The sequence below is a fragment of the Macaca thibetana genome, chromosome 9 (genome assembly GCF_024542745.1).
Source record: "Macaca thibetana thibetana isolate TM-01 chromosome 9, ASM2454274v1, whole genome shotgun sequence".
Lineage (NCBI taxonomy): Eukaryota > Metazoa > Chordata > Mammalia > Primates > Cercopithecidae > Macaca > Macaca thibetana.
The window spans coordinates 120,193,023-120,217,350 of record NC_065586.1 but is presented as its reverse complement, the minus strand read 5'-3'; the positions used below and the strand labels follow the sequence as shown (position 1 = coordinate 120,217,350).

The 24,328-nt window shown below is 48.4% G+C and overlaps 2 protein-coding genes across 2 annotated transcripts in view; both read right to left on the bottom strand.

Moving 5' to 3' along the window:
• The window catches only part of ABRAXAS2 (abraxas 2, BRISC complex subunit), a 943,775-nt gene that overhangs the window by 684,830 nt on the left and 234,617 nt on the right, over nucleotides 1-24,328 (bottom strand). The gene's annotated exons all lie outside the window — the stretch shown is intronic.
• The window catches only part of LHPP (phospholysine phosphohistidine inorganic pyrophosphate phosphatase), a 661,086-nt gene that overhangs the window by 465,965 nt on the left and 170,793 nt on the right, over nucleotides 1-24,328 (bottom strand). The gene's annotated exons all lie outside the window — the stretch shown is intronic.

Genomic DNA, 24,328 nt, shown 5'->3' with positions numbered 1-24,328 from the left:
CCGTGGCCCGTTAGGCACGGGCTGCACAGCAGGAGGTGAGTGGCAAGCTAGCGCTACCGCCTGAGCGGTGCCCCCTGTCAGACCTACTGCAGCACTGGGTTCTCATGGGAATATGAACTCTATCGTGAACTGTGCATGCGGGGGATCTAGGCTGTGCACTCCTTATGAGAATCTAATCTCTCACGAAACCATCCCCTCCCCACCCACGGTCGGTGGAAAAATTGTATTCCACAAAACGTCCCTGGTGCCCAAAACGCTGGGGACCGCTGGGAAGAACAAAGGCTTTGCAGCAACAGGCTTGAGCTTGAGTTCTGCGTCCTGCAGGCTTCCTGGTTGCAGGACTTCACCTAGTCCCTCGTGCTTCATGTCCTGTGTCTGTGATGTGCTGTGGGTGTTTGTAGGGAAGGAGTCAGGCACAACACATGCTCAATAAGAGGCTCTCTTTATTTCTTCCAAAGACACATCCCCAGGGTATGAGTGCACCGAGAACACTCACAGTGCAGTGCTGGGGACCGAGTTGGCCCTGCCCTCCCACTGGGGGCTGGGAGAATGGCTGACGGCAACCTGCAGGTGGTGGAAGTGGATGCTGAGTGAAGAAAGCTGTGCTGGTTTGGGGGTCTTTGCGTATACATTGCCGCCTCCTTTCTCCCGTTCTGATGCCAATAGCAGCCTTTTAAATGGAAATCAAACCCACTCAACGACAGGCATCTCCTCCTGGGTTTTGGTACTTCCTTATTTCTGAAAGCACTTCAAGGTCAACTGTTTCCAGATTGAAATTGGGAAACCGACTGGCAGACACCATCGGAATCCCGATTCTCTCACTCCCTCTCAGCATTGACCTTCGCAGGGGCCGGACCACGTTAAGATGCTGGGGCTTCTTCCTGTTCTGCTGCCAGATGCACGGAGCCCTCATTTGCTTATATATTAAGGAAAGAGGGAAAAAAGCTGCAGGACCATTTCAGAATTTCATATGTAATCAAAATCTGCCTAATTGCATTTTCTCCTAGAAAAAAAAGAGCATTTCAGGGCTATTGAGTTACCTCCCTGCCTCATTTAAAGGTGGGCTTCATTTCTATAGCGTGTCCCCAGTGGGGCTTTCCTGCCTGAGAAACTGAGACACTGTCAGCACTCTTCTTCCAGGAGGGGCGTCTTAGCTTGCCAAGAACCTGCTGGCTTAAATGTCATCAGGTTTACTGAAAATATCTTCCACCAGGTGCCCAGGGGTGGCTTCTAGAAGGTTAAAGGGTTGTAGGGCTGTTCCCCAAATAGAAGGCAAGATCCTGGAAAGCTAAGGTGGTTCCTTTCTCCCATGTAGACATACAAGCCTCATGGAAAGAGAGGACTGTGGTTAAACCCGGCTGCCAGGGGTGGGATCTCTGTGATGTCTCAGAAAGCAATGGAGTCTGTGCAAAGGGTGACTTTGTAAGGATGGTATTCATGTCCGGTCAGAAAGGCAGGTGGGGCAACAAAATTGCCACCCCAGAAGAAATGAAGGGAACCTGAGAGCAATACCTTCCAGAATAAGCAATGGGGATGGCCCCTTCTACCACACAGCTGTACACACTTCTGTACAGTAGCCAGCATGGCACGAAGATAACCACATCAACAGAAACTGAGAATAAAGGCCCCAGAGGAAGTTCGAACCTTGTCTAAGTGCAGACACTGTCTGAGAATTCTTTGAAATTCTTGTAAAAACCCTAATGCCAGGAAATTATGACTTTGATGTAGGGAGCATGGGGCACAGAAGAGTGCAGCCCAGGGCTGCGTGCCCACATCAGAAGCTCACTGCATATTCATTTGCACTGGGGTTGGTGAGGAGGAACATGGCATCATGCTCCAAGTCTACCTGGGTGGTCACCAGGTGGCTTTGCAGTGCTTCAGGCTTGCCAGCTCCACTTCCTTCTTAATATGGTTTGCCTTTATCCCCACCCAAATCTCATCCTGAATGGTAACTCCCACAATTCCCACGTGTCATGGGAGGAACCCAGTGAGAGGTGATTGAATTATGGGGTGGGTCTTTCCTGTGCTGTTCTCATGATAGCAAATGAGATCTGATGGTTTTAAAAACGGGAGTTTTCCTACACAAACTCTCTTTTTGCCTGCTGCCGCCAGTGTAAGATGTGACTTGCTCATCCTCGCCTTCTGCCATGATTGTGAGGCCTCCCCAGCCATGTGGAATTGTAAGTCCATTAAACCTCTTTCTTTTGTAAATTGCCCAGTCTCAGGAATGTCTTTATCAGAGCGTGAAAACAGACTAATACACTCCTCCAATCTGTGCTGTGAACAGTCACCTCACACATCCCACCTGTCTCATCCTCATAGTGTCATCTGAAAATGGGGATTCTAGCATGCCTGCTAGTTGCTGTGAGCACCAAATTAAATAATGCACATTACATGGGTCTATAGCTCTATCTTGCCTCTATCATACACTAACAAATGCTTCTCTTCCTTACTACCGCCATTGATGATGTTGCTATTTGTAACGAATTCTTTTGCAGGCTCTGTAAGGGTCTAGTGAAAGAACTCCCTTGAGTGTTATTAAGAAGAAGGATTTTATCCACAGGATCCCTGACCCTGTCCATCTGGACCATGCAGGTGGCCCTGCCCCACAGGCTGGAGCTCAGGGCTGCTGGTCCGGTTGGAACACCAGACAGCCCCAGACTATGAGGTCTGGGGCATGTTCCTTGACCCCTTTAACTGCAGACATGCTTTGGCCCCTAGTGACTGAGGGTGGTCTCCGTGGAGGCTCTTTCTTCACTCTGGGAAGGGTGACACTTAGGGCTGTCCTTTCTCACAGCTTGCATGTAAAGCAGTACAGGGCGCCACTGCTGCATGTCCTATCTGAGCCGTAAGCGGGAGCCTGGCTCTATTTTTAAAATGGTGTTCACAACTGTGGAATGTCAGGAAGGTCTGTAATTTCTCTTAGGTCGAGAGAAGAATGTAGCTTGCAGCAGCATTTGAGGAAAATGCATCTCAAATGCAGAGTTGGAGGTGACGTGGGTGTCCAACCCCTTCTTCCCGCCTCCCGGGTCTCCCGGTTGGAGAAGTGGACACTGTAGGCCCTGGAGGAGTATCCTGGGTGGGCTGTGGCTGGGCTGAGCTGCCATTGACACCAGGAAGCTCTTTATTAGCACTTCTGGGTCAGGAGCACCAGGCTGATGCCGTGGCAGTGGCTGGGGTGTCAGGGGAGAGGACTTGCCTCATGGGCTGGTGGGGAGGCCTAAATGCACCCCAAGTGCTTGGTACAGTCTTGTCACATGGGGGCGCTCAGCAGATGCCCACTCTCACGATGACGAGGAGATCTGGGTCCTTCCCCATTCTGTGTGCCCCGGTTATCACTGTTCCTCTTTGGGTCACACCTGAGCTAATTAGGATGCCACTGGGGAGGTCCCTCACCTGGGCTCTCAGCTGCAGCTGGACCCCAGGAAGAGTGTGGCTGGTCTCACAGGGCTAGGGGGAATGTGCGCTTTGGCCTTCAGGGTCCAAGGATGCTCCTGCTCGATGGAACCCAGCCAGTGCCTGGGAGGGGGCGGAGCCAGCAGACAGGCTGGCTGTGAGCCTTGCTGGGCTCCTGCAGCCGGTGCCACTGGGGCTGCCATGTTGTCCCTCATTTCCTCCGCTGTAAGATGTGTAACTGACTTCCGAAGGAGTGTGGGCACACATCCTCGGGGGCTGCACTTTTTAATAAAGGGGGCTCCAGCCGAACCCCCTGCAGCTTGGATTGGGTCAGCCCTCCAGCACCCGTGAATTGGTCCCGCAGAGCTGATGCCCAGGGACTGAGGGATTTAAATCCAGGCTCCAGCTTTTTCTTCTCATACAGAAATAAAATGGTTGACCAGACGTCTATTCCGGCCATCAAGGCTTTCAGACTGCTGAGTAGGAAGTTTGGTTTTTAACCCATATCAAAAATCCCACAGGAAACAAACGAGCTTTGTGCCAAGGGAGCAGGGCATCCGTGAGATGAAACTCAGCTGCTCTAAAAAGCCCAAGTTGGAGGCGAGAAAACTGGGGCAAAGGTGACAGGGCTGGGGGTGAGGACGCCAGGCCTGGCTGCTGGATTCCCGGGCTTCCTGAGGTGCCCACCCACGCCAAGCACGAAGGCAGCACCAGAGCTGCACCCTCGCAGGCCCAGCGGGGCACCTGCACGCTTGCCTTCCTCTTCTCATCTGCCTCCTGCCCACCCAGGCCCTCTAAAAGCAGAGTAACGGGACATTTAGGATCACTCTGGAAAGTAAAAACCTAAGAAGAGAACAAAGAGAGGCAAAGAGCCAGACACTGGTCATGGCCAAGTGACCGCGTAGGATGAGAGCTCTGCATTCCACAGGGCTGACCTGCGGCGGGCCTTCCGGGCAGTGGCCTGGCTGCGCGGGGGATGGGCCCTGGGGGGTCTCTGGACAGCACTCCAGGCTGCAACAGTGGTGCTGACGCAGAGCCCCCACAAGGGTTGCTCTGGCCGCCTGGGAGAAGACCCCTTGCCACTGTGCATGAAGACATCATGTGTGGATGTGCGGATGCATAGGATCGATCATACGTGTATGTGACCATGGGGATGTGTGTGCACACATGTGTGTGTGAGCGTGGGGGTGTGTATGCATGTGCGTGAGCGTGGGGGTGAGTGTGCATGTGTGTGTGGGGTGAGTGTACATGCATGTGTGTGTGAGCATGGGGGTGAGTGTGCGTGTGTGAGCATGGGTTGAGTGTGCATGCATGTGTGTGTGAGCATGGGGTGAGTATACATGTATGTGAGCATGGGGGATAAGTGTGGGGGTGAGTGTGTGTGCGTGTGTGAGCGTGGAGGTGAGTGTGCATGTGTGCATTATGTGTGGGGTGAGTGTACGTGTGTGTGAGTGTGGGGGTGAGTGTACGTGTGTGTGAGTGTGGGGGTGAGTGTACATGTGTGTGAATGTGGGGGTGAGTGCATGCATGTGTGTGGGGGGAGTGCATGCATATGTGTGTGTGTGGAGTTATGCCTGTGAGGATATATGTGTAGATGAGCCTACATGTGAGTGTGAGTGTGCCTGTGTGTAAGGATATATAAGTGTGTGTCTTTGTATGTGTATTTATGTGTGTGAATGAGGGTGTGAATGTGCCTGTGTGTATGTAGAGGTGTTTGAGTGTGTGTGTGTGGCTGTATGTATAAGTGTGTGTGAGAGTGTGCCTGTGCATATGTATAAGTGTGTGTGTGCCTGTGCTTGTATGTATGAGTGTGTGTGTGAGTGGGTCTATGCATATGTATAAGTGTGTGTGAGTGAGGGTGAGTGTGCCTGTGTATATATGTGTATGTGAGAGAGTGGGCCTGTACATATGTGTGTGTGAGTGAGGGTAAGTGTGCCTGTGTGTATGTAGGTACAAGTGTGTGTGTGTGCCTGTGCCTGTGTGTATGTATGTGTGTGTGTAAGTGGGCCTGTGCGTATATGTAAGTGTGTGTGAGTGAGGGTGAGTGTGCCTGTGTGTAGAGGTGTGTGTGTGAGAGTGTGTGTGTGTGCCTGTGTATATGTATAGGTGTATGTATGAGTGTATGTGTGTGTGCGCCTGTGTGTGTATAAGTGTGTGAGTGGGTGTGAGCACGTGTGAGCACTTCCCACAGCACAGGCCAGTCCTCTCCCAGCACACCCCTTGTGGCCCCCCCTGCTGACTTGCTTCCAGCCCAGCACGCACAGGCCCTCAGTGCTGCCTCTCTCTCCCTATTTCTTATTTCCCTTGGCCTGGGCACGAGCACCGTGTCCCCCCTCTGGCTCCTACCACACTCAGGGCCACCAGGTGCCCTGCTCTTACCCAGGCTCTCCTTCCTCTGCTGGGGTGCCCCCCCAACACCTATATGCAGCTGCTGAGATTCTCCCTGCTCGGTCACTGCCATCTCATTCAGGAAGCCTCCCCTGACTGCTGAGTCATTTCCTCCTCGGAACAACAACACTTAGCACAGTACCCCGGGGCTGGGTGCACCTGGTGTTATCTGTTTTGTTCTGGGAAGGAGGGGTTGGCAAGAGGACACCCGTGGAGTTGAATCCTGGCACTGCCATCTCCCCACTGGGGGCTGTGGGCGGATTACTCTGAGGCCCTAAGCTTTGAATGGAGCAAGTAATTCTGCCCTCCCAGGCTGCTGGGAGGATGAGACGAGGGATCCTAAGGCACGAATGGGAAGGGCAGGCATTGCTGGCCCCTCTCCCTGGCCACAAGGGTGGTGCCCTGGTGCTAACTCGGTACCTCAGTGCCCAGCCCAGGGGCCAGCCCTCTGCAAGGCTGGTGCATGTGTGCAGAGCTGAACTGTCCTGCGCTGAGTTGAGTTTATGTCAGGGGCTTTCTGTGGGTGCTGGGGACACAGAGAGAGTGGGCTGTGTAGGGGCTGAACTGGGTTTGAATGTGGCTCCGCCTTGGACTAGACAGGGGATGGACACCCGTCGCTGGGGATAATGACACTGATATTGCAGAGACCGAGGCAACACCCAAGTTGTGCCGGCCCCACTCCAGGTGGACACTAAACGTGGCATCCATCCGCCCCACGTTTCCTCCTGTCACTTCTCTCTTCTGCAACCCTCTGCTTCCTCTGCGCTGCTTCTCCTCTGGGCTGAGAGGCCTTGCGAGGGACCCCTGTGCTCCCCAGTGACAAGAAGAGTGGGAGCGGAAGACTGGAGGGGCGCTGTGCCCTGTGGTCTCACTGGGGGCCTCCGATGCCTCAGGGCAGGGCCCGCAGGCTGCCTTAAGCAAACAGCTGAGCTCTGTACTGAGTCAGCAGACAGGACTGTGCTGGGAGGAACTCCAAGGAAACCCTCAGAGGATGGCATTGCAGGAACTCTGCCCAGGCTCCTAAATCCAGGGAGAAAGCTTCCCAGCGGCCTGGCTCGCACCAACTGACCACGCCTTGGCTGACAGTCCTGCCAAGACAGGGGCTATGCAGAGGCAGTTTCCCCAAATCAAAGTCTGCCAGCCACTTGCAGAAAAAAACGGGGCTGCCCGTGGGACAGGGAAAGGTCACCCAGGACCCCCACCGCCCAGGGGAAGCCAGGAGCAGGGCCTGGCCTCTTTCTTGCCTGGTTCTGGTTTCCTTGGCTCTGGGACTGCCATGGGGGATGGTTCCAACCTGCTCCATCGAGACGACTTCGGCTTCACCAAGTGGCCATCCCATCATCCCCTGAGTCCAGAGATGGAAGCTTCAGGGCAGCTCTGAAGATCTGGTTTCCTGAGAGGGAAAGTGAGGTGGGGTGGAGTCTCCACTCTGCCTCGCCCTGTCTTGGTGGTTGTCAGCGCCTGTGCTGCCCATCCTGTACCAGCCTTTCTGAGAGCTCTCCCTCTGGCTGAGACACGATCACCCAATGTCCCCGGTGGTGCCCTCATCTCCAAAGCCGCACCAGGTGGGGCATTTATCTATCTGCTCAGTAAGCCTGGCTGCCAGAGTCAGCCCATTTCCATCAGGGTCTTCTGTGCCAGCGGGGGAGCCTCTGCCATTTTCCAGCCTCCCTGAGCCTCTTTTCAAGCGTGGGGTGGGGTTGATGATGACACCTTTGCCCAGGCTCATTGTGAGGATAGAATGGGAAAATGCACCCCTACCTGCAGAACCCCTGGGCCCCCTTGAGCCTAGTGTCTGTACACTGGCCCGAGGAGAACACAAGTTAGACCCCAGACAGGTCGAGGACAATGTGTGCAGGCATCTCTTAATCCAGCAGGACACAGTAGAGCTCCCCCAAATTCCCATCTGAGCGTTTCTCTTCACCCACGAGTGCCCTCTCGGCACAGCCTCCTAGCTGCTGCCCGCCCCCAGCATGAGGCCAGCCTCCCCTCTCCTGCCTTCCCGCCCGGCTGCCTGCCGGCGAAGGAAAGCCATCTATCTTGCCCTCTCTTGGTCTCTCCCATTTGCGTCTCCTCCAGAAATTTTATTTCTGAGCTGCATGAACAAAGGGTCCCCTTTCCTAGTTGGACGATGACAGGTGCTTGGAAGCACTGGTGACCTTGTTTTATTTCTCCACTGTCACATGTGGAGTTCTACATGGTGCATGGCCCCTTTGGGCGGTTGAATTGAGACTGGTTCATGTGGCTGCTGTTGCTGCTGCTGTCATTGTGGTTCCCAGGTGAGCGGCCCCTTCCATGCCTGAGGACAGGGATCCTCCAGAGGCACTGGAGCTGCTGACGTGTCTGGGGGCTGCTCAGAGGTGCTGGCTTTCAGGGCCCAGCCGCCTCAGCTTGGGGGCTCCCCTGTGGGTTAGCAGTTTCTGCACCTGGCCCAGAGATTGATTCTGGACCTGGGTCTTTCTTGTGCCCAAATAGCCCAGCCGGAAGTCAGGGCTCAGCATGCTTTTTGCGTTATAGGTTTTCATTCAAGTTCATTATGGAGAGTATGTTGATGTCATGTGGGACTGCAAACTGGTCAAGCCTCTGGCCCGGAGCCTTCCCTGGCTCCCCAGCCCTGTCAGGACAAAGGCCTGGCTCTTTAGGCTCTTTGGGCACTTTGGGGGTCTGGGCTCTGCTTGCCTCTCAACTCTCCCTGAACTTAACCTCAGGTCCTTTGCACGTGCTGTTCTTGCTGTCTGCAGTGATCTTACAAACCTGCCCCTTCTCTCAGCCTGGGCTCGTTCTGATTCACCTCTCAAAATTCAGATGCCTCATTCTCAGCCTCATGTGGTACTGCTCAAGAATAGGAGGACCCTCCTGGCCTCACAGACCCCCGTCCCACCCCATCAGAACACTTCTTGGTCCAGCTCAGAGTCACGTGCCTTCTTCTCTGGCGTACTCGCGCTCCCAGCCCCACTCTGAGCTCTGTAAGGACAGGGGTTGCCCCTGCCTCGCCGCTGTCCTGTCCTCAGTACCTACTGTGGGATTGAGACTCACAAAAGGTCAAATGAACGAATAAACCTTTTTTGTTTTTGGTTCAAATTCCATTATTTTAGCAAAGAAAATCTTAGTTTTGGTTTAAGAGGATTTACCACAGAGTCATCTTTTAAATGATGTTACTTCCGGCTTTGAATAAAATCTTAAAAATAGTAAACACTTTGTTTTTTATTCTTGCTTTGAGGTGAAATATTGTTTGTTAAGTTTCTGGAATCCTGGCTGGGTCTGGTCTCTGTAAAAAGTAAAACTTCTCAGTCGGACCAATTATTTGTTCATGGAAAAAGGAAAAAAATTCATATCCAGCAGTTTGGTTAAATGAAATCCCCCCACCCCACCCCCTACTCCCTGAGGTTGAAGTTCCTGCAGGGCCCCTGTCAGCTGGGCCTGGGAGCAGGTGGTGGGGAGGCTGGTGCTGGTGCATTTTCTGCTTCCACTTTTGGATGATTTAATGCTCTGGGGGAAATGCTTTGAAAAGAGCCCTCCTCTTGCCAGCCCCTCAGCAGGTTAGTTTAGCTTAGTAATTAGCAGTCACAATAGGAGCGAGGATAATTATCCCCCGAAGTAAAGAGAAAAACAGATGTTTTTAAAGCTGCACGTTAGAGATTTTGCCTTTTGATTGTAATAGTTTAGCATGTGAAATGAATTAGATGCCGGCTTTTCCTGGGACTTCGTTTCCAAGGTAGGTTAAGGGAAAACCCCGCTGTTTTCAAAAAGAACCGTCTTGGATTGGGCACGTGGGGTGGGGGCAAACACACGTGACAATTTTCAAAACCTAGCAAGAAGCAAGGGAGGCTGGACTGAATAAATTAATGAGTTTTCCGCTCCTGGGATTTGAGTTAAAGCTTTCTCATAATTGAAAATTGGGGCATGCTCCTCTGTGCTGGAACACAAAACTACAGGTGTGTGCTTACGGCCTGGCACAGCTGTCGCATCTCACACGGAGATTAAGAGTGGAATGCGTCGGGACTGCAGAACGGATGCCCGCATGTTGGCTCGGAGAAGCCTCCAGGGCTGCTCTCTTTGGCTTCTCGAGCATTTCTGTGCTGTCTCCCCCATGTATTCACCACGATTCCTCCATAACTACGGGAAGGTATCTATCAGAAAGACCCTCAGTGTTACAGGAAAGGGGTCCCGACCCAGACCCCAAGAGAGGATTCTTGGATTTCGTGGAAGAAAGAATTCGGGTGAGTCTGTAGTAAAGTGAAAGCAAGTTGATTGATAAAGTAGAGGAATGAAAGAATGGCTACTCTATAGACAGAGCAGCCTGAGGGCTGCTAGTTGCCTATTTTTATAGTTATTTCTTGATGATATGCTAAACACGGGGTGGATTATTCATGCTTCCCCTTTTTAGACCATATAGGGTAACTTCCTGGCGTTGCCATGGCATTTGTAAACTGTCATGGTACTGGTGGGAGTGTAGCAGTGAGGATGACCGGAGGTCACTCTCATGGCCATCCTGGTTTTGGTGGGCTTTAGCCGGCTTCTTTACTGCAGTCTGTTTCATCAGCAAGGTCTTTATTACCTGTATCTGGTGCCGACCTCCCAGCTCATCCTGTGACTTAGAACGCCTTAACAGTCGAGGAATGCAGCCCAGTAGGTCTCAGCCTCATTTTACCCAGCTCCTATTCACGATGGAGTTGCTCTGGTCCACACACCTCTGACATCAGCACAGTCTTGTTCCTGGAGGTGAATGAAAGGATCAGCTCACTGGGGAGATAAAAGAGGCTTAGTCAAACGGGGTCCCTAGTTATGCTGGGCCAACTCTCGCTCTGCACTGGGCTCTTCCTGAGGCCTTCACCCTGGGCTATTTTGCAGGACCCTCAAAAAGTTTCATTTCCTTGAGGATGTGGGTTTGAGTTTCATATGTGCTATGGACCCTCTTAATTTTTGTGGGTAGACCCTGTCTTCTTTCAAGGACTCAGTTTGTTCAACTGTAAAATTGATGTTGGTTTTGATCAGTGGTTTTCAAACAGTGCCCTGCAGAATTCTAGTTCTGAGAGACATTAATAGATGTTACCAAAAAAAAAAAAAAAAAAAAAAAAAAAAAAGAAAGGAAGAACCTAATGGATAAACCTTCCCTTGGGTCAGGCTGATTTTGCCCCTCTGGGGCTATTTGGCAATGTCTGGAAACGTTTTTTGGTTGTGATAAAGTGGGAGGATGCTACTGGCATCTAGGAGGTGGAAGCCAGGGAGGCTGCTAACATCCCATAATGCCCAGGATGGCTCCATAGCAAAGAGGCATCCGGTCCCAAATGTCTGGAGCATTGAGAAACGCCACCCTAAAGTTCTAGGTCTCATTTGAATATTAAAGGCTATGGGCAGGGCTACAGTAAAGAACTCCACTTAACTTCTAATCCAGAATTCCTTCCATTCATTTGCAGGCAGATTCCCTTTGTTTCCCCACCAGTCTAGGATTAATGTTCCTCAGAGCATGCTCAGGAAACTGAACGAGATGTTGTCTGCCATTTGTTCCAGCTCTGACCATCCTGGACGCTGTAGCCAGGGAACCGAAACCCCAAGAATGACTCCGGGGCTTTTCGTCACCCAGCTCTGGTGCAGGGCGTCTTGCAGAGAAAGTGTTCAGGGAATGCTGGGAAGTTAAAATTGAAGCTGGTCTTAGGGCAGTTTCCCTGATGCAGGGCCTGAAACAGAGACTTATTCCCGTGGTTTACTGGAAAAGAGCTCTCAGGGAAGTGTGACGGGCAGGGAAGGAGCTAAGCAAAGGGGTGGCCTCTGCTGGAGACCTATTTCTGCCTGAACCCCAGCGGGTGATGGAGGGGGCTAGAGAGCTCCAGAGCTTGGGGAGCTCCGGATGGGGGTGGGGCGTATGAGTTGATGACAGTGTTGAAGTCACCTTGAGTGGGAAGCCCATCTCTCCTTCCTTCCATGGGTCCTTCCTGCATGGGCCTTGGCGTATGGGTGGGTGTAGCCTCCCAGGTAAAGCTTCACCTCTCTGGAGGTGGGGAAGGCTGTGAGCTGTTAGCAGGCCAGCCCCACAGCTTCCAGGGCTGGCTGCAAAAGCAGGCAGAGAGAGGGGACCTGGACGAGGCACCAGCAGCCCCTGCTATGAGGTAGCACAGCGTGCAAGTGCTTAGAACTCTCAAAGAGCAGGGAGGAAAAGTGGCTGGAGGAAAAGAGTCGCCTTTGCTTAACCAGACTTCCTTGGACTTTTAAAACTTTCCTCCCCCAACTTTCTGGGATGCTATTGCTGCTGAAAAGCATGGAGCCCCCAAGAGTCAGAGGGCTACCAGAGAAGATAGTTGAGGGGGAAACCAGCCACTAGCAATGTCAGTCACTTGGTGAACACCTGCATAGACCAGGCCCTTAACCAGGGCCTATTTCAGAGGAGGAGCCTGGGTTCTGAGTGGCCCGAGATCACACAGCTGATAGGTGTCAGAGAATCAAGACTTTTGACCTCTCTTCACACCATTCTCCACATGGGCCATAAACCCTCTTCAGAATGGCAGGGTGGGGTTGACAATGAAGTAAACAAGGGTGAAATATGCAAGTACATGATGGAGTTACTTAATTAGCCTCATATTTGAAAACATGAGGCTTCAAATTGGATGCTAGTGGAACATTCTGGCCCACATCCCCTGTTCCTTTTCCCAGCCCTGAACCCCATGTTCACCATTTCATGGGTGTTAGCTACTGACACCTCCCCAGCTGGTTCACAGCCGTTGGAAGGTAGAGGTACTTTCTGGGCAGACTTGAGAGGCAGCCTCTCTTTGTGGGAGGACACTGGACTTGGAGTCAAAGATTCTGCTGCCATGGAATGGCTAACAGTGGCATTGTATCACTTCATATGGGTTTACTCTAATTTTCATGAGTAGTAATTTATTAATGGACATTTGGGGTATTTTTTCCAGATTTTCCAATATTACAGGTAACAACACAATGAATATCTTTGTATATTCAGCTCCACCTACATCTTGACCAATTCCCTAAGGACAAAGTCTTAAAATAATTACAGGGTCAAATTTACCCACATCTTAAAGGCCTTTCAGAAAGACTATGCCGATTTCAACCCCAACGTTAATCTAGAGAGATCTCATTTCTTTGCTTCCTCGCTGGGCTAGGTCTTATCTTTGTCACTCTATTAGGAGAAAAATAACATCCTAGTGTTTTAATTTGTCTTTTTTTATTGTTGTTAAAGAACAAAATTTCAACAAATTTTGTTTAAAGATGAAATTGGCTTTTATTTGTGGTTCATGAATGGGGCAGCATCCCATTCTTATAATAGGAAGGAGCTCATATGGGCAGAAGAGAGGAGGCGGACTTTACAGGCAGAAAAGGGCTAAAGAAACAAAGAACAGATTGATCATTTCATGGTGACTTTCCTTATAGGGTTAAAGCAGACAGGACTTCCCTGATGCTGCCTAAAACTGGCCCGTTTGAGGATTTGGCTAAAGTCTCTCTCCCGATTTCTCATCAGGTCAGATAACTTCAGTTTGGTGACATGTGACTTCATCTTGGTGAGGCCTGGGGCCTTGTGCAGAAGCTCTGTCCAAATCCATGGGCTCCCACATGCTCTGTGTAGCAATTGTGAGGCTGACGTTTTTTCCCTGTGCGGATGCCCATTCGCATCTCTTCGCTGGAGGTTGCCTACTCATGCGCTTGGCCTGCTCTCCTGGTTGTCCTCATTTTCTAAGCACACTTTTCTATTAAGAATCTCAACCCTTGGCAGTGAGCGGTCTACCGACTTTTTCCAGTTCATAGTTTGCCTTGTCTTCATTTTGCTGGAGTCTCGTTTTGAAACCTCAACCATCCAGGTAGAGATGGTTCCCCAGGAAGTGGCCATTGGCAGAAACGCTGGTTTAAGGAACTTTCTCCTGCTCCACCCCACTCCCACTTTTAAAACTAAAAGCTCAGCTAGAACTGGAGAGTTCAGTAGGGAAGAAGTTCAAGGGGTCAAAGCATATCCTGTTCCCCATTTCACAAATCATGCTGTTAATTGCCCAATTTAGAGTGATTTGGTGGCGACACTTGGCAGCAGGATGTGAATTGCCTCACACACAGGGACAGCTGAGGATGTTTTCATTTTGTTGGGCAGTGTGCACAGGAAGTCCCACGGGGGCTTCTGGGGCCCAGAACGCTGGTCCTGGAGTCAGCAGACCCGGGTGTGGGTTCCGGCTGCACTGCTGGCAGGGCTCTGTGTGACTGAGTTGTCATTTAACCCCACTGAGCTTTCTGTGTCTGTAACATACGCCCTTTCGTGTTGTCGAGACCACCTGAAAGTGGGGAGATGTGGCATGGTCCTGCCTGCATGTGGTGATCCCAGGCCTGTGAAAGGACTCCCTGGCACCACCCTTCCCCTGATTTCTGAAGGGCGGAGTGATTCATCTTTATCCCTGCCCTCACTCTGTGTGCTGGGATTCCATTTCCCCTCTCCATCTCTAAAACAGAGTTGGTTTTCAGTGTTGAGGGGAATGTGGCCACCACGTCCTTGGGCTGTTTGGTTTCTCTCTGAATAGACCTCTGGGTCTTGTACTTCTCAGGACTCCCCACTGGCTGCCTCCAAGTCCCCACTTTGCAATCACTCTTCCTGCAGGAAATAGAAACACAACAGGGGCCTTGTTACTAAATACACACAAATCTTGATATGGTGATGGCTTCCAGCTGCTGAGCACCTCCTGGATGCCAGGCCCCCACTCAAGGCTGCTGAGGGGTCTCCTCAAATGGGCTGTCCATACAGTGGCCCCATCAGTCTTCCGTCTGAGGGACACTGGGAGAGGACTCAGAGACCAACATGCAGCCACATGTGCACACACAACACACACCCAGCCACATTCACACAGACTCATATTCTCATACATCCGCATCCACACACACGGACTCGTGCATAAAGACACACAAACATACTCACACACCACATAGACACACAGACACACTCTTACCCATTCTCTCACACATATTCACAAACCACATAGACACACGCACTCTTACCCATTCTCTCACACATACTCACAAACCACATAGACACACACACTCTTACCCATTCTCTCACACATACTCACACAGACACACAGACACACACACTCTTACCCATTCTCTCACACATACTCACAAACCACATAGACACACACACTCTTACCCATTCTCTCACACATATTCACAAACCACATAGACACACACACTCTTACCCATTCTCTCACATATACTCACACAGACACACAGACATGCTCAAACACAGTCATACAAACTCTCATACACAGACATACACACTCTCATACATTTATAGAAACTCACACACATACATACATTTAATACACACATTTAATACTCACACAGACTCACACATTCTCACATTCACACATACAGTCTTACACAGTCACCAAGACACACAAACTCCCACATATGGGCACATTCAAAGACACAGATATAGACACACACAGGCACACACTCACACGATGGTGCCAGAGCCTCTGTTCTGTGCACATGATCTGTTTTCTGGCCACCACATATGAGGAAGGACACATAGACGGAGGTTCACTCTGAGGAGGGTGGTCAGGGTGGCCCCCGTGCCTCTGAGGAGCCGTGAAGATGCTGGGATATCCCATGAGGAGAAGAGATGACTCAGAGGGCCACCAAACGCTCTTGCAATGCTCCGTGAACTTTCCTGTGGAAAATCGATTGTTCTGTGAGGCCCAGAGATGTAACAAATGAGGACTGGAGGTTGGGGGAAAGAGCAATAACTATTGATTAGTGAAATGTGTGTGATGCAACTGCTATGATTTGAATGTTTGTCTCCTCCAAACTCATGTTGAATCTTAACCTTCAATGTGGCAATATTGAGAGACGGGCTCTTTAAGAGGAGAATGGGTCATGAGGGCTCTGCCTTCGTGAATGGACTCATCTATCCATGGATTATGGGTGAATGGATTAGTGGGTTACTGTGGGAGTGGAACTGGTGGCTTTTTAAGAGGAGGAGGAGAGACCTGAGCTGGCGTGCTCAGCCCAGCAGAGAGTCCCCGCCAGCCAGAACTTCACCAGATGCAGCCCCTCGACCTTGGACTTCTCAGCTTCCCAAACTGTAAGAAATAAACTCTCTTTCTTTATAAATCCCCCAGTCTCAGGTATTCTGTTGTAAGCAACATCTCTGAACCAGGAGCTGGAATAAACCTGTGAAGAGGGCATGGTGCCATCTCCCTCAGGTTCACGCTGTCCTAGAGAGGGACTTCTAAAAGGATGACTCAGTTATGGTCTCTGTGACACCAACAGGGGATGTGTGGGGACAGAGCTGAGGGTGGTGGCCTGAGCCCCACTGTGGGAGTGAGCTCCCTGTCACTGGCTGTATCCAAGCAGGACTGGGCAGCTGGTGGACAGGGACAGTGGGGCAAGGCCTCGAGACCTAGGCGGAGGCTTGGATGAGACACACATCCCTGACTCACAAGTGGCTGCTGTTTTAGGTTTCTCACTGGGTGGTTCTATGGAAAGGAGATCAGAAAGAGGAAGTAACGACTCCTTCATCTCCCTATCCCTCGACCCCAGCCTCTGGTGGCCTTGTCTAACCATATCTCTAGCATCAGTGGCTGGGAATAAAGACTGGCCCAGCAAGCGGTTCGGGTGATCAGTGCTTTGGCAAAAGACAATAACAACAACAAAAACCCACCAACTTCATGTTTCAGCAGATGATCAGTTGAGTTGGGGGGTGGCCAAGGGGCAGAGGTCGAAGGAGGAAGACCCCCTGCTCTGCAACTGATTTGCTGTGCCTTTAGGCAAGGCACCTGCCCTCTCTGGCCTCTGCTGTGATTTGAGGAGTTGCACTAGTTGGTTTTATGGCCACTCCAGCTCTGAAGGGCTGCACGTCACCCTGTACTGACCGAGCCCACAGAGGGTGGGTGGGCGGCACACCCTGCAATGGCTGCCAGGCCAAGATCAAAGGGCCAGGCAAGAATGTTTCTGGAATGATGCTATTTATGCCTTTCTGGGTTTCTGAACGAAACCCCAGAAGCAGAAACCACTTACTTCTTAGCCCCCAGGGGTTTCTTTCCAAGGGTAATATGTGCTAACCAAAGACAGCTGCATCAGAACCAAGACTTTTCTTCAAACAGTCGTCTGTAAACCTCTACACTGGACACAGCATCTGCCTACTGTAAAGCTTGGACGATAGCTTTAAATAGATAATCCTCAGGCTTTCGCATTTCAGCTGAGGCAAAATCCACAGCCAAAAGTAAATGGGAAAATTAAAAGCTTTCAGGAGCTTACATTTTTAAAATTGCAAAGGGCACCCAGCGAGTTATTTGAAATGACTCAGTGTTACTAACTGGCCCCCAGCCTCCCAAACCTTGCATGAAATTGATGCTGGTCATGTGCCCACCAAGTAGGCATGAACTTTACATGATTTCTCTAAAGGTCATGAGATATTTTGGGGTCCACTCCTTCAACCAGTCCCCACCCCAGGGTATCCAAGCATGGCCAGCTTTATGGGTGGGCACAGGGCTCTGGGCTCAGAAAGGCCTCCTGCTTGGTTTAAAGTTCTGCTGGGATTGTCTCAAAATGCTAAATAATTTTTGAGCAAGGGGCTCTGCGATAATATGACACATATTGAACTTTAAAGCAAAAAAAAAAATCTCAAAATATGTAAGATGAAAACAGAAATACAAAGAGAACTTGAGGAATCCACATTCATAGATTAACACAGCTCTATTGATCAAGCAGACAACAAAAGTGGTACGGATAATGAATTAAGTTAGATTTTATGAAAGAATACAGAAATAACCGTGCAGCCAATATATAGGTATATACTTTTTAAGAACATATAGATGTGTATAAAAATGTATCAGGCAGTAAATCTTGACTAAAGTCTCAATAAATACCAACAAATTAACATTATCTTAACACTGTCTCAGAGCACAAGCGATTAAAAATCAGCAGGAAAAAGATAAAAAGGTTTGGAAGTTGCTATTGTCTGAATGTTCATGTCCCCCCAAAATTTGTATTTTGAAATCCTAACCCTCAAAGTGATAGGATTAGGAGGTGGGGCTTCTGGGAGGTGATTAGGTCAAGAAGGTGAAGCCCTCATGAACGGGACCAGTGCCCATGTGAGGGGCTTGACAGAGACCTCTCATGTCTTCTAACATGTGAGGGCACAGCAAAAAGTGCCATCTATGACTCAGAAATCAGGCTCTCAGACACCGACTCTGCCAGCACCTTGATCTTGGACTTTCCAGCCTCCAGAACTGTGAGAAATAAATTTCTGTTGTTTATAAGCCAGCCGGTATACGGGATTTTGTCACGGCAACCCAAATGGACTGACACAGAAGTTTTAAAATGTTGCCCAATAACTCATGCGTGAAAGAGGCAATCAGGGGAATTACAAAATATTTAGAACTAAAGAATAAAATAACATGGCCAGGCACAGTGGTTCATGCCTGTAATCCCAGCACTTTGGGAGGCTGTGGTGGGCAGATCACCTGAGGTCAAGAGTTTGAGACCCTGAGGTCAAGAGTTTGAGACCAGCCTGGCCAACATGGAGAAGCCCCGTCTCTACTAAAAATAGAAAAAAGTAGCTGGGTGTGGTGGCAGGCACCTATAATCCCAGCTACTCTGGGAGCTGGGGCAGGAGAATCACTTCAACCCACGAGGCAGAAGTTGCAGTTAGCTGAGGTCCAGGCTGGGCAACAAGAGTGAAACTCTGTCAAATAAATAAATAAATAAATAAATAAATAAAATAAAAGGATAAAAGAAGAGTCTAGTCAACTTGTGGGATATAGCAAAAGCAGCACCCAGAGGAATACGTGTAGCCTTAGTTATAAATGATTTAAGGGTTCAATTCAAGTCCCTAGAAATAACCTTGAAGTAAAAGTAAAAGAAAAAAAAAGCAAGAAAATGATAAATACAAGAGCAGAAACTAACAAAATAGATAATCAATTGTTATACTTGAGATACTTGATAAATAGACAAACATGGTTCTGGACTTTCTTGTTTCCTTGGCATAGATAATTTCTTTAATAATCACACCACAAGCATGGTTATTTGTTTAATAGCTATATTCCCTATGAGACCATATTCTATGCTTGTTTTGTTCACCATTTTATCTCCACAGCCTGGACCTTGATAGATGGACGTTCATTAAACATTTGGAAACGGAATGAGTGAAAGGAATCTCAGCCCTGCCATTTCCTCTGCACCACTGAGCAAGTTGTTTACCGAATTGGAGCCTCTTTTTCCTCATCTGTCAAGTGGAGAGAAGGAAGCCTCCATCATAGGCTGCTGTTAAGCTTTTGTGCAATTCCCAGGGTAAACAGTCAATCAATGGAGAAAGGTGTAATTATGAGCCATGGAACTGGCTCCGACACTGGAGAATGCTCTGCTTGCCCGGCGGCTCCTCCTCCATCAGGTCCCTGCAGCTCTCTGAAGGCACAAGAGGCAAGCTTGAGAGGAGCTGGAAAATACGGCAAAAGAGAATCACAAGGAGGCTCAACAAGGTGACCAGTGCCGGACATGAGTCTGAACAGGGGAGCCAGTGCATCCCACCCTGCCTAGGCCGCCCTGTGTGCCTTTGCTGGAATTCTCACTGGCATGGGTCCCTCCTTTTATCAGACTTGTGTTGATTCCATCGTTATCTTACGTTCCGGTCATTTGCCTGTTAGCCCTAAGATCTAGCTTCCACTTTCCCCTGACCCTGCTGTATATCCCTGTGTGGTTTCTGCAAAACGTTTGCGTTTCCCTGGGGAAGATGCATTTTCCAGGCATGCTTGCCCTTTGGTTTCTGGTTATGTTCGGCTGATGGGAGGTGCTCATAGCAGATTGGAAGGCAGGCAGAAGGGAGAAAACAGGCTGTTTCTTCCCCCAAACCTCTCTCTGCTTTAGGAACTACCCCAGGCAGCTGCCCCATCTCCTCTGGGTTCCACATTCTACTGGGCCACTCTTCCTTCTATGGTGCCCTCTCTTGGGTTCTGGAAGCCTTCCCCTTTGTCTGTAGCTAGGGCTGGTAGCAGCTGCTGTTATTGCTAATCTCTGGATAGCCTCACCATGTCCTTTGCCCTTTCTTCTCTTCCAGCACCTTTGGACCTAGTTCTCTATATTAAAATTCTTTTCTTAAATCACCTGGTTGGGATCTGCTTCCTTGATTAGGGACTGAAGTTTCTTCTCAGAGAAACCTTCCCGCACCATCCTGGGAAAAGTAGCTCCAGGCTCTTTTCATCGTCTTATCCCACTGGTACCCTTCTCAGCACTAACCGGTACCTGAAATGGTGAGTTCGTGAATTGCTTCCTGTTTACTGTCTTTCTCTCCCAGCGAGAATGCAGACTCCTCAATGGCGGACATGTGGTCACCCTTATATCCCCAGCACCCAGCAGAGGGCTTGGTGCATAGGAGATGCTCAGTGAATGTTTATGTTCTGTCATTAGATGCCACTAATCTAATGAGTGGCCTTAGGTCACAGTTGCTTTCTGTCCCAAGTTCTCATATTCTCATCCACCAGTAAGAGTTGGGCTTGATGTTAAATATCTGGGATTCTGTGACTTTGCTTTGCAATTGCTATTTTCTAACTCAGCCAATTTGGAAACAACCCAAAATTTCGAATTTGCTTGTCCAGAGTTGTCAGCCTGGCTCACAAATGTCAGAAATCACTAACTCCTTAGAGTGCTCTGTTCGACTGGAAGGCCATTTGTCCTGGAAAGCCATTGCTCTATATTAAGTGTTCAAGTGTGTGTACTCATTAGGAAGAAATGGAACAGAGAAGCCATCATTCAGTTTCGGCAATGACCTGACAACATGGGCAGCTTGCACAAGCCATTCCAAATACCAGTAAATACGTAATTAAGGCGTCGGAGGCCAGCGAAAGTCAGCCAAGTTCATTCTGAGCTGTCCTAGCAAAGCACGGGAAAGGCTGGAGGCTTTGTGTTTTGAACTCCACGGCAGCCACATGCTGAACAGTCATTTTTGTGTGGACATACCACAGCACTAGGATTCTGTTGAAAGAGGCACTGGGTACTAAGTGTTTGGGCAGCTTCTCTCTCCCCACTGTCACTGCACTGCTCAGGGTCCCCTCACTTTTTGGTCCAGACCTTTCTCCCGTGTCCCACTGGCTTTTCTGCTTCCAGAATACCCACTCCTCTGCCCCATTCCCCTCAATCCCTCCTCCACAGTGGACTTTCTCAAATGCTTGGAGGACTGAATCACCCACCCACTTCATACACTTAATAAGTTCCATTGGCTTCCGGACAATTTCCTGGCTCCTTGGCACTGCATGCCAGGTTACTTAGGATCGGTTCTCCAACAACCTCCGATGCCTAACTTTAGCCATCCCCCTTGGTGTGTGCTTTATTTCATTTGATTTAAATATAATTTTTTTTTACACTGAGTCTCACTTTTGTCTCCTAAACTGGGGTGCAGTGTTGTGATCACAGCTTATTGCAGCCTTGACTTCCAGGACTCAAGTGATCCTCCCACCTCAGCCTCCCGAATAGCTGGGACTACAGGCGCCTGGCTAATTGAAAAAAAAAAAAAATTCTTTGTAGAGATGACGTCTGACTATATTGTCCAGACTGGTATCAAACTCCTGGGCTCAAGTAAGTCTCCTGCCTTGGTTTTCCAAAGTGTTGAGATTACAGGTGTGAGCCACTGCACCCGGCCTCGATGTGTGCTTTAAACACTATATTTCTCGTGGTCTTCCCTTTCTACCTCCTGGTTTACCCCCCAGTAACTTTGCTTATGCTCCTGTTCCCTCCTAGAAGACCCCTTTCTTCCTCCCTCATCTGATGCTAACACATTCCTTTTTTCCCTCAATTTTTCAATAAAGTATCTGGCATCCAAGAGATATAAAGAATACACTACCAAGCTTAAGAAACAAAGTATATCAACATGGTTAAAGCTCTTTGTATATTCCTTCCTAATCCTTTCCTTACTTCTCCCAGGTAACCATCATTCTGAATCTTGTGTGTTACCTTTTCATAATGATCTTTGTACATGAATATCCGCATGCATCTCTAAGCAATATGCACTGTTGCTTAAAATGCTTTCATGTTTTGTAAATGATATCATACTGTCTATATTCCCCTATAACTTGCCATGTTTGCCCTCTCTCATGTTTTTGAGGTGCTCCGTGTTAATGCATACAGCCCCAGTTCACCCATTTTCAGTAATGTACAGTATTTAAATGTGTGTGTGTGTTTCTGTAAGTGTGTGTGTGTTTATTCTCTCGTGGGACATTTAGGTTGTTTCCTTGTTTTTGCTTTTATTAACCTACTGCTGTGCACACTGCTAACCACATCTCCTTGTGCACATGGACAAGAGCTCCTCGATGGTATCATGCAGGAATTGAAATGCAACTCAGAGGCCCAGCACATCTTCAGTTTTACCGTACGTTGCCAAATAATTTGTCAAAATAGAGCAGTTTATATTCTGGCCAGTGGTATATAAAACATTTCTCTTCAGTCTACATGGTTGCCTAACCTCTTCTATTGATAGGTTTAAAAATTCTGACAGTAAATGGATGTAAAATGGAATCCCATTGTCGTTTCGACTTGGCATTTTCCTGATTATAGGCAGACTGTTGTATATCCTCTTCTGTGAAATGCCTGTGTATAACTTTTGTTTCTATTTGTTTTTCCTCTAATAAGTTTTTAATGATTTGAAATATATTTTGGATAATCTTTTTAAAAGAGATACAGGGTCGTGGTGATCTTGCTGTGCTGCCCAGGCTGGCCTCAAACTCCTGGGCTCAAGGGATTCTCCCACGTTAGCCTCCTGAGGAGCTGGGACTACAAGCATGCACCTCCACAGTTGGCCTTTTTTTTTTTTTTTTTTTTGGTGATATGTTACAAGTATTTTTTCCCTGTTTGTGGTTTGCCTTTTTTGTCTGACAAAACATTTTTGTATTATTTGTATCTGATTGACAAAATATTTTTTATTTAGTTAAATTGTTTTATTTTTTTTCTTTTGTGATTTTTGCTTTTTGTCTTTTTTCTCCCATATAATCTGAGGTAGGGATCCAGTTTATTTGTCATGTGGATAGCCAGTTTTCCCAGCACCATTTATCTAATTGTCAACCCTTCCCTCTTCCAAATTAGTCAACTTTTTTGGTTGAATAAAAGCAATGATCTGAGATATTCTTGCCTATTTTATAATTTTAAAAGAAATGTTTTTCAGTGCTTTACCATCAAACATGATGTTTATGTAGCTATTTTAAATTTATTCTATTGGATTAAGTAAAGTACCATATTTTTCTAAATAGCTAGGAACTTTTATCATGAGTGAGGGTTAAATTTTATTTAATGTCATTTTCTGTCATTAATAAGATGCTACTATTTGTCTTTAATCTCTTAATATAGTGAAATTACCAATAACTTACTAATAGTAAACTGTCTTTATTTCTAGAATAACTCAATTTGATGATGATGTATTATTATTTTATAGGCATTGGTAGATTTGGGTTGTTAATGTCCTGTTAGTACTCTTGCATATATACTTCTGAGAGATGTTAGCCAGAAAATTTCCTTTCCCAAACTGCTTTTACCTGGTTGAATTACCAAGGTTACCCTAGCTTCACAAAATGGTCTCACCCTTTCTAGTCTCTGAAAGAGTTTACATAAGTTGGAATGAAAAGTTTGGTGGACCTCTCCTATAAAACCATCTGGGCCTTGCAGTTTTTAGTGGAAACTAATTTAATTTATTTAGTGGTCATAGAACTGTTCAGGTTTTCTATTTCCTCCTGAGTCAGCTTTGGTCACTAACGTGTTCATTAGGACTTAAGAATAAGCTCAGCCAGGCGCGATGGCTGACACCTGTAATCCCAGCACTTTGGGACGCCGAGGTGGGCAGATCACGAGGTCAGGAGTTCAAGACCAGCCTGGCCAACATGGTGAAACCCCGTCTCTACTAAAAATACAAAAATTAGCCAGGCCTGGTGGTGCATGCCTGTAATCCTAGCTACTTGGGAGGCTACTAGAGAATTGCTTGAACCAAAGAGGCAGAGTTTGCAGTAAGCCAAGATCATGCCACTGCACTCCAGCCTGGCTGACAGAACAATACTCCATCTCGGAAAAAAAAAAAAAAAGAATAAAGAATAAGTTCAAGTGCCGTATCCTGCAGGAAGTCTTCTGTGACATCCCCTGCCCGTAATAGACTAAATTATCTACCTACTAACTTCTACATGGTATTGTCATTCATTCAATCATACAATATTTATTGAGCATCTGCTATATGTACTGTTCCAGGTGCTAGGGAAAACCAGTGAACAAAATAGCAAAATACCCTGTTCTCACAGAATGTACATCCCAGTGAGTGGGAGGGCTGTCAGTAGACAATATACATGAATGACTTGTATGACAACTACTGGAGGAAAAAGTACAGCCAAGAAGGGATCCAAGGAGTGTCAGGACAGGCAAGGCTGCAAGTTTGCATTCGAAAGTCAGCTATGTCACTGCACACACTCCTTCTTTAGGAAATATTTGTGGAGTACCTACTAGGTGCTAGGTACTAGGATTATAGAGGACAACTAAATAGACAATCTTCTTGCTTTTGTGGAGTTTATTTTCTGGCAGGACATAAGCAATCCAT